This window comes from Cebus imitator, unplaced genomic scaffold (assembly GCF_001604975.1).
Source record: "Cebus imitator isolate Cc_AM_T3 unplaced genomic scaffold, Cebus_imitator-1.0 Scaffold236, whole genome shotgun sequence".
In the NCBI taxonomy this organism is placed as follows: Eukaryota; Metazoa; Chordata; class Mammalia; order Primates; family Cebidae; genus Cebus; species Cebus imitator.
Window position 1 is genome coordinate 452,913 of NW_016107551.1, and position 13,290 is coordinate 466,202.

Genomic DNA, 13,290 nt, shown 5'->3' on the forward strand with positions numbered 1-13,290 from the left:
CTGATAAAGAGCAAATTTTACTCTAAAACTATAATATGAATATAAAGGAATCAACCTGAGTATGGCAATAAGGTACCATTATGCCACTCAGAAAGCTGGAGTATGACTAAGCTTGGTAAGTTCTGAGATTTTGAAAGTACTAATCTGGGCTAGAGAAGGCTCTTCCTATAGTCTAATCAACATCATGAAGCCTGTTTTAAGGATGAAGAGAACTTTTTAATATATTATTCTTGCCCTTTCTTTCTTATTCCTCTTATTTACTGAGTTGCCCAGGCTTTCAGATAGCATAAAAACAACATAGAATTCAAAGGAAATGGGCTTTAAATGTTGGAGACATCATTTCATTTTAGTACTAATAAGAATAAAATATGAAAGCTTATATTTGTAGCAGTTTTTTTGTGTCTGAAAGTGGGCAAAACTTTATATACATTATCTCATTTAATTATCATAGTAAACCATCACAGTTGATTATTCTAATTTTATATGCTTGGAAATTAATACTGAAAATTTGGACAGGGTATCCAAGACAAGATGGCTAATGGGATGCTGCTAGGAGAATGTCTCTCACCAGAACAGGCCAAAATATCCAGCAAACCAGCATACTCGGAACAGATCACGTGAAAGAATGAACTAAAAGAGGTTAGAGAGACAACCCAGACACCAGGACAAAAGGGAGAGGAAGCTGGGAATCCTTCATGGGGTTGCTGAATGTGGAACATGATCGACCTGGAGGGAGCAGGGCTGTCTTTCCTGCAGGAGCAGAACGAATCTGATCTGTGAAACCCACTGTCAGCCAGCCCCTGCCTAGCCAGGTCTGCATGCAGCACAGCCTTAACTACCCCACCAGAGCACTTTTGCCAGTGTCTACCACCATAGCATTTTTGCCCAAGCCCCCCTGCTGCCCAACCAGATCACTTTTGCTGACCGCCTCCCACCTGAATGTGTTCTCCAGCAACCCTATCACTATGCCCTTGGAGCACATTTGCCTTTGGCACCCCTGATGATCACATTAAGCACTTCATGCCTGTAGCATACCTTCCGCCCCTGCTGGAGTGCTTCCTTCCCCCAGTGCCCCTGCCACCACTGCCATGCTTCGCATCTATGGTGCCCCCACTACCCCTTCTGGAGCACTTATGCTCATGACCCCCAACTCTCCTCTACAGAGTGCTGTTGCCAGCAGTCTGGGAGCATCCTAGCCCCTCAAGTTTAGATAGTACTCAGCCTTGATGAGCTAAACGACAAAGCTACAGATCTGGTTCCAGCTACCCAGGGTTAGAGCATGCAACCTGGGACTGCAGAGCTGAGCCTGGGCTCCCCTGAAAACATCCAGAAACAGAGTCATTCAACTATATCAAATTTCCACCACAGTCAAACTCTCAAAACTGGGCTTGATGGCTCACACATGTAATCATAGCACTTTGGGAGGCTGAAGTGGAAAAATCACTTGAGCCAGGAGTTTGAGATGAATCTGGGCAACATAGTAAGACCCCATCTCTACAAAAAATTTTAAAAAATTAGCCAGGCATGGTGGCACATGCCTGTAGTCCCAGCCACTTGGGAGGCTGAGGTGAAAGGATCACTTAAGCCCAGGAGATCAAGGCTTCAGTGAACCATGATCATGCCACTGTACTCCAACCTGGGTGTCAGAGTAAGACCCTGTCTCAAAAAGAAAAGAAAGAAAACTCAAGGGAAATAAAGGTCATAAAAACAGAAAACCAAAAAGTCCCACTGGAAGAACAGCAACTTCAAAGGATAAATAAATATCAGCCCTCACAGATGAAAAAGAACCAGCACAAGAACTTTGACAACTCTAAATGCCAGTGTCTTCTTATATGCAAATGATCACACTAGCTCCCTAGCAATGGTTCTCAAGAAGATTGAAATGATTGCAATGCCAGACATAGATTTTAGAATCTACATGGCAGTGAAGCTCGTTAAGACGTAAGAGAAGATTGAAACCCAATTCAAAGGATCAATGAAATGATCCAAAAGTTGAATAATCGCATAACCATTTAAAGAAGGACAAAACTAAATTTTTGGAAATAAAAAATTTACTACAGGAATTTCAAGATACAATTGGAAACATTATCAAAAGAATAGACCAAGCTGGGGAAAGACTCTCAGAAGTGGTAGGCTGCTCCTTCAAAGAAACAAAGGCAGATAAAAATAAAATAAAAAATAATTTAAAACCAGAATAACACCTCTGAAAAATCTGGCATTATGTAGAGACCAAACCAATGACTCATTGACATTCCTAAAATAAAAGGAAGGAGAGCAAGCAACTTATAAAACATATTTGAAGGTACGTCCATGAAAAATTTTCCAATCCCTTAGAGAGGTCAACAAACAAACTTAGTAAATTCACAACACCCTTGTGAGATACTATGCAAGATGACCGTCTCCAAGGCACAGAGTCATCAGATCCTCCAAGGTCAAAGCAAAGGAAAAACATTGTAAAGGCAGCTAGAGAGAAGAGGTAGGTCACTTATAAAGGGAACTCCATTACACTATTGGTGTACCTGACAGTGGAAGCCTTATAAACCAGAAGAAAATGGGGGCCTATTTTTAACATCCTTGTGGAAAATAAATTCCACCCAAAATTTCATATGCCTTCAAACTAATCTTCATAAGTGAAGAAGAAGTGAAATTAATTTCAAATAAGCAGATGCTTAGGAGATAATTTACCACTAGACCTACCTTACCAGAAGCCTTAAAGGGAGTGCTAAACATGGTAATGAAAGAATGATACTTCCCTTCACAAAAACACATGGAAGCACGAAGCCCATTGACATGATAAAGGAGCCATACAATCATGTCTACATAATAACCAGCTAAAAGCACAATGACAGAATCAAATCTTTACATATCAATATTAACACTGAATGTAAATGGGCTAATTGTCCCCACCTAAATGGCATATAGTGGCAAATTGAATAAAGAAACAAGGCCCAACTCTCTACTGTCTTCATGAGATTCATCTCACAAGTAACAACAACCATAAGCTCAAAGTAAAAGGATGGAGAAAAATCTATCAGGTAAATGGAAAACAAAATAGATCAGGAGTTACTATTTTTAGATCAGATGAAACAGATTTTAAAACAACAATGATCAAGACGGACAAAGAAAGACATTTCATATGATAAAGGGCTCAAGCCAACAAGAAGACTGAACTATCCTAAATATATATGCAACCAACATTAGTGCACTAAGATTCATAAAACAATTCTTAGACATCTATAATGAAACTTAGACAATCACACAATAACACTGGAGGACTTCAACATCCCATTGGCAGCATTAGACAGATTATCAAGGCAGAAAACTAACAAGAACATTCTGGACTTAAACTAGATACTTGACCAATTAGATCTAATAGGCAGCTACAGAATACTCCACTTGACAACAACAGAATATACATTCTTCTCATCTGCACATGACACATACATACTCTAAGACTGATCACAGCTGAGTTATAAAGCAAGTCTCAACAAACTAAAATATCATACCAACTCTCGGACCACAGAGCAACAAAAATATAGATCAATACCAAGAAGATCTATTAATACAATACAATAATTTATAGAAATTAAATAACTTCCCCCTGAATTACTCTTGGGTAAATAATGAAACTAAGGAAAAATTAAAAAAAAATTATTTGAAATGAATGAAAACAGAGTGACAACATACCTGAATTTGAGAACACAGCAAAAACAATATTAAGAGGAAATTTCATAGCACTAAATCCCTACATCAAGAAGTTAGACAAACCCCAAAATAACTACTTACTATGCCACCTAGAGGAGCTAGAAAAACAGAAGCAAGTCAGCCCCAAAGCTAGCAGAAGAAAATCTATACAAAAGATTATTGAAATCAAAACTAAGTTCTTTGAGGGACTGAACGAGATTGATGGACTAGCTAGATTAATAAAGAAATTAAGAGAAAATATTCAAATAAATACAATCAGAAACAACAAAGAGGACATTACCACCAACCACACAAAAATACAAAAAAAAAATTCTGAGACTAACAAACACTCTATGCACAAAAGCTAGAAAACATAGAAGAAATTGAAGAATTCCTGGAAACATAAAACCTCCCAAGATAAAACCAGGAAGAAATTAAAATCCTGCACAGACAAATAACAAATTCCAAAATTGAATCAGTAATAGAAATCCTACCAACCAAAGTCCTGGACCAGACGACTTCACAGCTGAATTAAACCAGAAATACACAGAAGACCCTGTACAAATTCTACTGAAATTATTCAAAATTCGAGAAGATGTGAATCCTCCCTAACTCATTCTACGTAGCTATCATTATTCTGATAACAAATCCTGACAAAGAAACAGCAAAACATGAAAACTTTATCCTGATATCTCTGGTGAACACAGTTGCAAAAATTTTCAGCAAAATACTAGCAAATCAAGTCTAGCGGCACATCAAAAAGTTAATTTACCACAGTTAAGTAGTCTTTATGCTTGGGATGCAGGATTGGTTATGTGATCCACCACATAAATAGAATTAACAACCAAAATCATGCAATCATAACATTAAATACAGAAAAATCTTTTAATAAAATTTAATACTCCTTCATCTTGAAAACTATCAACAAATTAGGAATTGAAGAAACATGCCTCAAAATAATAAAAGCCATCTATGACAAACCAATAGCCAACATCATACCAAATGGGCAAAAGCGGAAAGCATTCCCCTTGAGAATCCAAATGAGACAAAGATGTTCACCCTCACCACTCTTATTCAACATAGTAGTGGAAGTCTTAGCCAGAGCAATCAGGCAAGAGAAAAAATGCAAGGCATCCAAATAGAAAGAGACGAAGTCAAAATATCTCTTTGTAGACAATATGATAGCATATCAAGAAAACCCCATAGACTACCAGAAGACTTCTAGAACTAATAAATGACTTCAGCACTTTCATGATACAACACCTGTGTACAAAAATCCATAGCATTTCTATATAGCAGTATGATCCAAGCTCAGAGCCAAGCCAAGAAAAACAATCCCATTTGTAATGGCCACAAAAGAGAATAAAATACCTAAAAATACAGTGAACAATGGAGGTGAAAGATTTCTACAACAGGAATTAGGAAAAAACTGGTGAAAGATATCAAAGATGACACCAACAAAAGAAAAACAATTTCATGCTCATTTATAGGAAGAGTCAATATTGCTAAAATGGCCATACAGTCCAAAGCTATTTATGGATTCAGTGCAAATCCTATCAAACTACCAGTGATATTTCACAGAGAATTAGAAATACTACTCTAAAATTCATGCAGAACTAAAAAACCCTGATTCACCAAAGAAGTCCTAAGCAAAAAGAACAAGGCAGAAGGTATCATATTGCTTGACTTAAAACTATACTACAAGGTCACAGTAACTGAAACAGCATGGTGCTGGTACAAAAACAAACACATCAACAAACTGAACAGGATAAAGAACCCAGAAATAAAGTCACACATCTACAATCACCTGATCTTTGACAAGGTCAACAATAACAGTGAGGAAAGGATTCCCTCTTCAATAAATGGTGCTGGGATAATTGGCTAGCCATATACAGGAGACTGAAACTAGACCCCTTCCTTTTACCATATAGAGAAATCAACTCAAGATAGACTAAATACTTAAATGTAAAGCCTAAAACAATACAAACTCTAGAAAAATAAAACCTAGTAAATACCATTCTGAACATCAGCCTTGACAAAGAATTTCTGGCTAAGTCCCCAATAACAATTACAACAAAAACAAAAATTGACAAGTGGTGCCAAACTAAACTAAGCAGCTTCTGCCCAGCAAAATAAACTATCAGCAGAGCAAAGAGTCAGCCTACAGAAAATGTTTATAAACTATGCATCTGACAGAGATCCAATGGTCAGAATAAGGAACTTAAACAAATCAGCAAGCAGAAACAAATAACGTCATTAATAAATGGGCAAAAGACACGAACAGATACCTCTCAAAAAAAAGCATCTTTTTAGCCAACAAATACATGACCAATTGTTCACACTCACTAATCATTAGAGAAATGCAAATCAAAACCACAATACAGTACCATCTCTCACCAATCAGAATGGCTGTATGAAAGTTAAACTACAACAGATATTGGTGAAGTAGCAGAGAAAAGGAAACACTTATACACTGCCGGTGGAGCATAAATTAGTTCCACCACTATGAAAAGCAGTGTGGGAATTCCTAAGAGAATTTAAAACAGAACTACCATTTGACCTAGTAATCCCACTATTGGGTACATACCCAAGTGAAAACAAATCATTCTACCAAAAAGATACATGTACTCATATGTTCATTATAGCACAGATCATCTAAGATTCCTGTTAATGGTGAATTCGATTAAAAAATGAAACATACACCCTGTGGAATACTACACAGACATAAAAATTAATGAAATCATGTCCTTTACAGCAAGATGAATGCAAAGCTGGAGGCCATTATCCCACATAAACTAACAAACGAATGCAGGAACAGAAAACCAAATACTGCATGTTCTCACTTATAAATGGGAACTAAACATTAAATATACATGGACATAAACATGGAAACAATAAACAAAGTGGGGGGGTAGGAGGCAGGTGGGGTTTAGAAGGCTACCTATCAGATACTATGCTCACTACCTTGGTGATGAGATATTCATATACAACAAGTGTCAGCAACATGCAATTTACCCATGTAATAAACCTACACATTACCTGCTGGACCTAAGATAAAAGTAAAAAAAAATACAAAACTATAATTTTTCCCACTTAGGGAGGAAAAAAAGAAATTTGCCAAATGTGCATGCATATGAGCATGCACATGAACACACACACACACACACACACACACACGCACACACGCACCTTGTTTAAGGTTACCTAATTCTGTGGATAATGCCTGAATTCAAATCTTTTCTGGTTAGTTCCAAATTTCAGGGACTTAATATAATAAACAGTTTCTCTCACTTCCATTTCTGTTCCTTTGAACCAATCATTTGTCTTTGATTCTCAGTTTTTCTTCATTTAAGAAAAAATTTAAAAGACTAGCCAAAACCTCTTAGCATTGTTTTCAGAATTAAATAGGAACATGCATGTAAAATGTCTGGGCCATAGAAACAGACTTACAAAAACTTGTTACCTTCCTGCTTCTGAATCATCAATCTTCTCTCTCCTTGGAGAGCTATCTCTGCTCCTCCATCCTTTCCTTGCCCTGCCCTGGTGCTTGGGCAAGGATGGCAAAGAAGCCCAACGACACAGGCCATGGATACTCTTGGCTACATGTCTAGGGTCATGTAATTTATTCATTACCTTTCTTGATTGAAAACAGCTTTTGTAAGATAAAGTGTCCATTAGTAAATATTGATGCTGGCAGGCAGGACGTATATGCTGTCAGACAGCTAAAATGAGGGATTGTCAGTTCAGCAACAAGAACATGGAGAGCCATGTAAAGTAAAAATGAATAAAAGAGTTTAATGTAACTAAAAGAAGAAGCAAACACTCATCAATGATGAACAAAGGCGAAGAAAGTCTTGGGTTGTGCTGTGTTTGGACTGAGTGTAAAGCTTCATGAAAGCTTATGCTCTAAGGCAGAATTTAATTTAAATCAATTTGCAAAGGAATAGAAAAAAGCATGGTGCTTGTCATGCGCAATGTTCAGGGAATCAAATATAAACAAGATGCATGTTTTGTTTTTATAAGTTTACTAACAATAAGGAGATAGTACAGTGTGGTTATGGACAAGACAAGTTTCACATTGAGAAATATATGGATGTAAGCCCAGGTGTTATGACCTTGTGTTCCTTATGCAAATCTTAATTCCTTCTCATAAAATGAAAATGGTAATGCCAGCATCATAGGATTGACGTGAAGGTCAGGAAAGTATGTGGCATTGTCTTTAGCACCCTGTACGTGCCCTCAAAATTACTGATTTTTGAGAGTGATAAGATATTATCACATAACATTGTAAGACAGAACATTCTAGGAATTAAAAAGATAGAAATTCAAAAATACCATCCACTTGTTTAGATTAGAAATAAGGAAATAAAGAAGGAATGTTGAAATTGTTTGTTGTGGAAAGGTTAGTATTTAGCGATGATAATTTTGTAAAGACTATTGGAGTCAGGGAGAGCAGAGAAAACAAAGGTTGTGAGATTGAGGAGCTAGAAGCAGAGCAGCAAACAGGAGACTGTTTTGTTTGCCTTTGAATATGGGATGTGATGACGGGTACTGTCAGAAGTATGACTGTGAGAAAAATTTAGATCTAGAGACTGAAAAGTCTTAGGTGCTTGGCCAATAAGTTAGGACTTCAATCTCTACTAATAAAGTTACTGGAAGGTTTCCTTAGGCAGGATGAAAATGTCATCATTTATTTTATCAGATCCTAGTTCCATCTCCAACCTTAAATTGTGTAGCATGCTTGCAATGGACTAACTACATCCTCTTTTCTCCACGCAAGGGTGCAATGAAAAGATGACAGGGTGTAACCCAGAAGAGGACCCTCACCAGAACCCAACCACGTCAGCAATATGATATCAACCTTCCAGCATCCAGAACTGAGAGAAATAAATTTCTATTATTTATAAGCCACCCAGTCTATGGTGCTTTGCTATAGCAGTCCAGACTGATGAAGACTGGTGTTCAAGAGCATTGGTTCAGATGTCCCGTAGTCTGATTCTGAGTATCAGGTGACTATGGAATCTCAGTCAAATGATTCCATCTCCTCCTACCTCAGTTTATTAATTAGTAAGATGAGATAATCACTAACTCATAGTGCTAAATGATGATTACATGAGATAATAGACTGTGTTATTTACAATAGAGACTGACATCATCTTCACCTAGGTCAATGAGCTATTTAATAATGCTCAATAAATGATAGCTATTATTGAATAATGGCTGACCTGGGTAATAGGTGATGAGGATGCTGAATCAGTCTTTCTCCTACAGCTGGCACCCTAAATCCAATTTTTCTGCAACAATGGGTGTTGCACTGCTGTGAACCCATGTATAACCATCATGGTTTACAATAGAATAGCTTTGGCTGAACTGCAATAGAGATACCACAGCAGGAGTGATACCACAGCTGGGACATCATGAAGATCCTGCTGAGAAATTAGGTCCAGTGTGGACAGATGCAGTTATCAGAGCCGGAAAAGCATCTGCCTTTCAAGAAAATCACTGGTTAGTTTGATGAAAGAGGAACACTCCCATTTGAAGTTTGGCTCAACTAGCCATGAATTTGCCTGCTGACTTGCCCTAGTTGTGTCTCAGACATTTAACATTGTTGAGTAATCCTGCAATGTTTATCTTTATGCTACAAACTTTCTAACATTCACGTGAATAGGAATGGACCAATACTTTATCACTTGCCATTAAATCAGCCTCCTTTGTGTCTAACCCTGAAGTCTAGATACACACTGAACTCTATATGTTTCAAAGTTCCTTCTGCTGCCCCAATTGGAGCTTCATGATAATTGCTAGAGTTTAGATAAAGCTCTAACTTTGTAAGGAAATAAACAGTATAAAAAGGAAAATAACTTGTTCCAAGATACATACTCAGTTAGTGGAAGCCCTGGTGCCCTGCCCTGGCTATATAAAGTCCCCGGCACTGTACTGTCTCTGTATCTGCTTAGAAATATTAAAAAATAAAACCCATAGAGATGTGTGCAGACAAGACATATGAGAATATTGCTGTCAAACCCAATCCTACCACTTGTATGGTACTTCTCCAAATTTTTAAAACGCTCTTCATTACATCTTATCTAATACAGAACGATCACAGGCTATTAGTCTTAATTCAAAACTTAGACAACTCTGAGAGAAAAGAGGGCTTGGGAAATAGGGTCTATAGGATATCTGATAAAGGCTGGAACTATTTAGCTAAGAGAAGAGAAGGTGGATGAGTAACTTAATAATAATCTTCAAGGGTTATTAAAAGACCAGCTGTTACCCATTTCCACCTGGGGTAGTAGGGAAGAAATTGCAGTCATGAGAATTTAGTTACAGCATTATAGAGAATTTTTTTTTCCTTAGCTATAAGGTCTACTAGACACCAAACATGTTACTAAGCAAAACTGTCGACTTTTTTCCCCTGGAAATATGCCAGAATAGGGTACATATCCTAGTCAGTGATTCTTAAACACTGCTTCTTGAACCATTAAGATCAACTTGCTTGGGGAATCTGTTAAATATACAGATTCCTGGGGCCTACTGCAGAGCTACAGAGTCAGCATCTGGGAGTAGAGGCAAGATTCTACGGATTTTATGAAGCCTCAGGCAAATCTTCTGCTTGGCCACATTCAGAAATCCCTCCTAGATATAAAATCAGCATAATTTAATGCCTCAAGAGTACGTTGAGTGTCTACTTGGTGATCCTACTACTACTGTTAGCTTCAGAAAGTAAAGACAATAAAGGGATATATCATAATTTTAGTCCTTGTGGAGCTTTCAATGAAGTAATTAAGCACTAATGATGAGCGAGAACAACTGTTTGCCTTTAACTTAGTAGGACTTGGGAAAAGTTTCTTAATTCCTTTGGACTGGAGTTCTAAATTGCTGAGGAGAAAAAAATGGTTCTATAAGGTCTTATGAATTTTTAAAATAACATAATGCAGAATAAAGCTTATTCTGAAAGATAGCAAACAAAAGACTGTTAAAAGCATGGAAGGGAACGAGAGGGGGAGACTGCTTTGTTGAGACGGGACCTACTGGACTAGACCTCATAGAGAACAGAAGGTTCAAACTTGATATTCAAAGGTGGAGACCATAGTAAAACATATGAATATGTATTCATGGGAGCTGCAATTTTGTAACACCCACTTTATACCAGGTATTTTCACGTATTCCAACATTTAATGTCCATAAAGTCTTGTGTGTGAATGTAGGGACAAGTTTTAGGTTAGGCATTTAGGTTTCTTTACAAGCTTGATATGATTGGGTAATAATTATTACATGATTCCCCAAAGTAGGATTATATAGCTTTCTTTGACCCCAAGAAATTTGATTTCCATAGCATAGGAAAAGATTTGGGGGAGAAAATGAAGGAAAGAGAAAAGAGTGAAGAAGGACATGCTGTGGAGATAGAAATTAAATACAGAGTACAAGATACTAAAAACTCTAATCTAATTTTAGTAGAGGATGAATTCTCACTCATATTTTATGGTTGTGGTTTGTTTAAATAATTGAATTTTACTAGCTGACCGAGGGGTGACAGGAAGGTATGTCTATGGATTCCAGTGAAGCATTTTTTAAAAGGACCTCATATTTCAAAAACAATTGTGATGGAACTGAATGTTAGTATAGCTATATTTAGGTAGTATAGTACAGTTAGTATAATATAGTTAGTATATATATACATAGTTAGTCTAGTAAATGTTCAGCTATTTAGGAAAAGCCACAGATTTACTAAGCAATTGAACATTTCATTCATTTTTTTTTTTTTTTTTTTTTTTTTTGGTGAGCACAGGGGACTTTATTGATGGTACACAACAAGGTGGGGCTCCCTAGGCCCCTCCCTCTTCAAGGGGTCTGCATGGAAACTGTGAGGAGGGGCAATTCAGTGTGATGGGGGACTCTGTGGCAGGGATTCCCCAGCAGTGAGGACCTCTCTTCCTCTCGTGCTCTCACTGGGGCTGGGGGTCCAGGGGTCTTACTCCTTGGAAGCCATGTGGGACATGAGGTCCACCACCCTGTTGCTGTAGCCAAATTCATTGTCATACCAGGAAATTAGCTCGACAAAATGATCGTTGAGGGCAATGCCAGTCCCAGCATCAAAGGTGGAAGAGTGGGTGTCACTGTTGAAGTCAGAGGACACCACCTGGTGCTCAGTGTATCCCAGGATGCCCTTGAGGGGGCCCTCCAACACCTGCTTCACCACCTTCTTGATGTCATCATATTTGGCAGGTTTTTCCAGATGGCAGGTCAGGCCCACCACTGACACGTTGGCAGTGGGGACACAGAAGGCCATGCCAGTGAGCTTCCCATTCAGCTCAGGAATGACCTTGCCACAGCCTTGCCAGTGCCAGTAGAGGCAGGGATGATGTTCTGGAGAGCCCCATGGCCATCACGCCACAGTTTCCCTGAGGGGACATCCACAGTCTTCTGGGTGGCAGTGATGGCGTGGACGGTGGCCATGAGTCCTTCCACGATACCAAAGTTGTCATGGATGACCTTGGCCAGGCAGTTGGTGGTGCAGGAGGCATTGCTGACAATCTTGAGGCTGTTGTCATACTTCTCATGGTTCACGCCCATCACGAACATGGGGGAATCAGCAGAGGGGGCAGAGATGATGACCCTTTTGGCTCCCCCCTGCAAGTGAGCCCCAGCCTTCTCCATGGTGGTGAAGATGCCAGTGGACTCCACCACGTACTCAGCACCAGCATCCCCCCACTTGCTTTTGGAGGGATCTCGCTCCTGGAAGATGGTGATGGGATTTCCATTCATGACAAGCTTCCCGTTCTCAGCCTTGACAGTGCCATGGAATTTGCCATGGGTGGAATCATACTGAAACATGTAGACCCTGTAGTGGAGGTCAATGAAGCGATCATTGATGGGGACAATATCCACTTTACCAGAATTAAAAGCAGCCCTAGTGACCAGGCGCCCAAATCGACCAAATCCGTTGACTCTGGCCTTCCGCTTCCCCATGTGGCTGGCGATGGGAGGCAAGATGAGATGCGGCTGTCTATCAAACAGGAGGAGCAGAGAGCCTGAACATTTCATTCTTAAGTGGAGTTCCTAAAAGGTTTTTGTTTATTTGTTTTATGTCCACAGAAATAGAGGACTTTCTCAGTTCCTAAAGGTTTGGGTTTCAATAAAGTCTGTCTCAAGTATGAATTCAAAAATGCGATGAAATGGTCAAATCATATTTATCTGTGTTCAGATGACACAAATTTATAAGGAGTATTTCGGAGTAGTTGGGCTTAAGTATCAGTTAAATATAATTTGGGCTTGGGCCTGGCCCAATTATTCAAATTTAATTTTAACTGATAATTAAGCGCAGTCTGACTTAAGTATCAGTTAAACCTGAATTCTAATTCTTATTCTGCCACTAAAATACTTTGCAGCTCAATAAAAATAATTTGCCTTTCTGAGAGTCACTTGCCTCATTAATAAATAAAATAAATTCGTAAATTATTCATGTATTTCATACTCTACCTAAATATGGTATAATTTATGAAATTTATTATTATATTAGTAAAATAGTAATAAAATTTAATTTTATTAAATTGAGATGTTTCTGTTTAGAGTAAATAACAATATATATAGATAGTCTTACATTAA

At 38.3% G+C, this 13,290-nt stretch overlaps 1 pseudogene; it reads right to left on the bottom strand.

Moving 5' to 3' along the window:
• Nucleotides 1-11,466: 11,466 nt before the first annotated feature.
• Nucleotides 11,467-12,654, bottom strand: LOC108282181 (annotated as a pseudogene).
• Nucleotides 12,655-13,290: the final 636 nt, after the last annotated feature.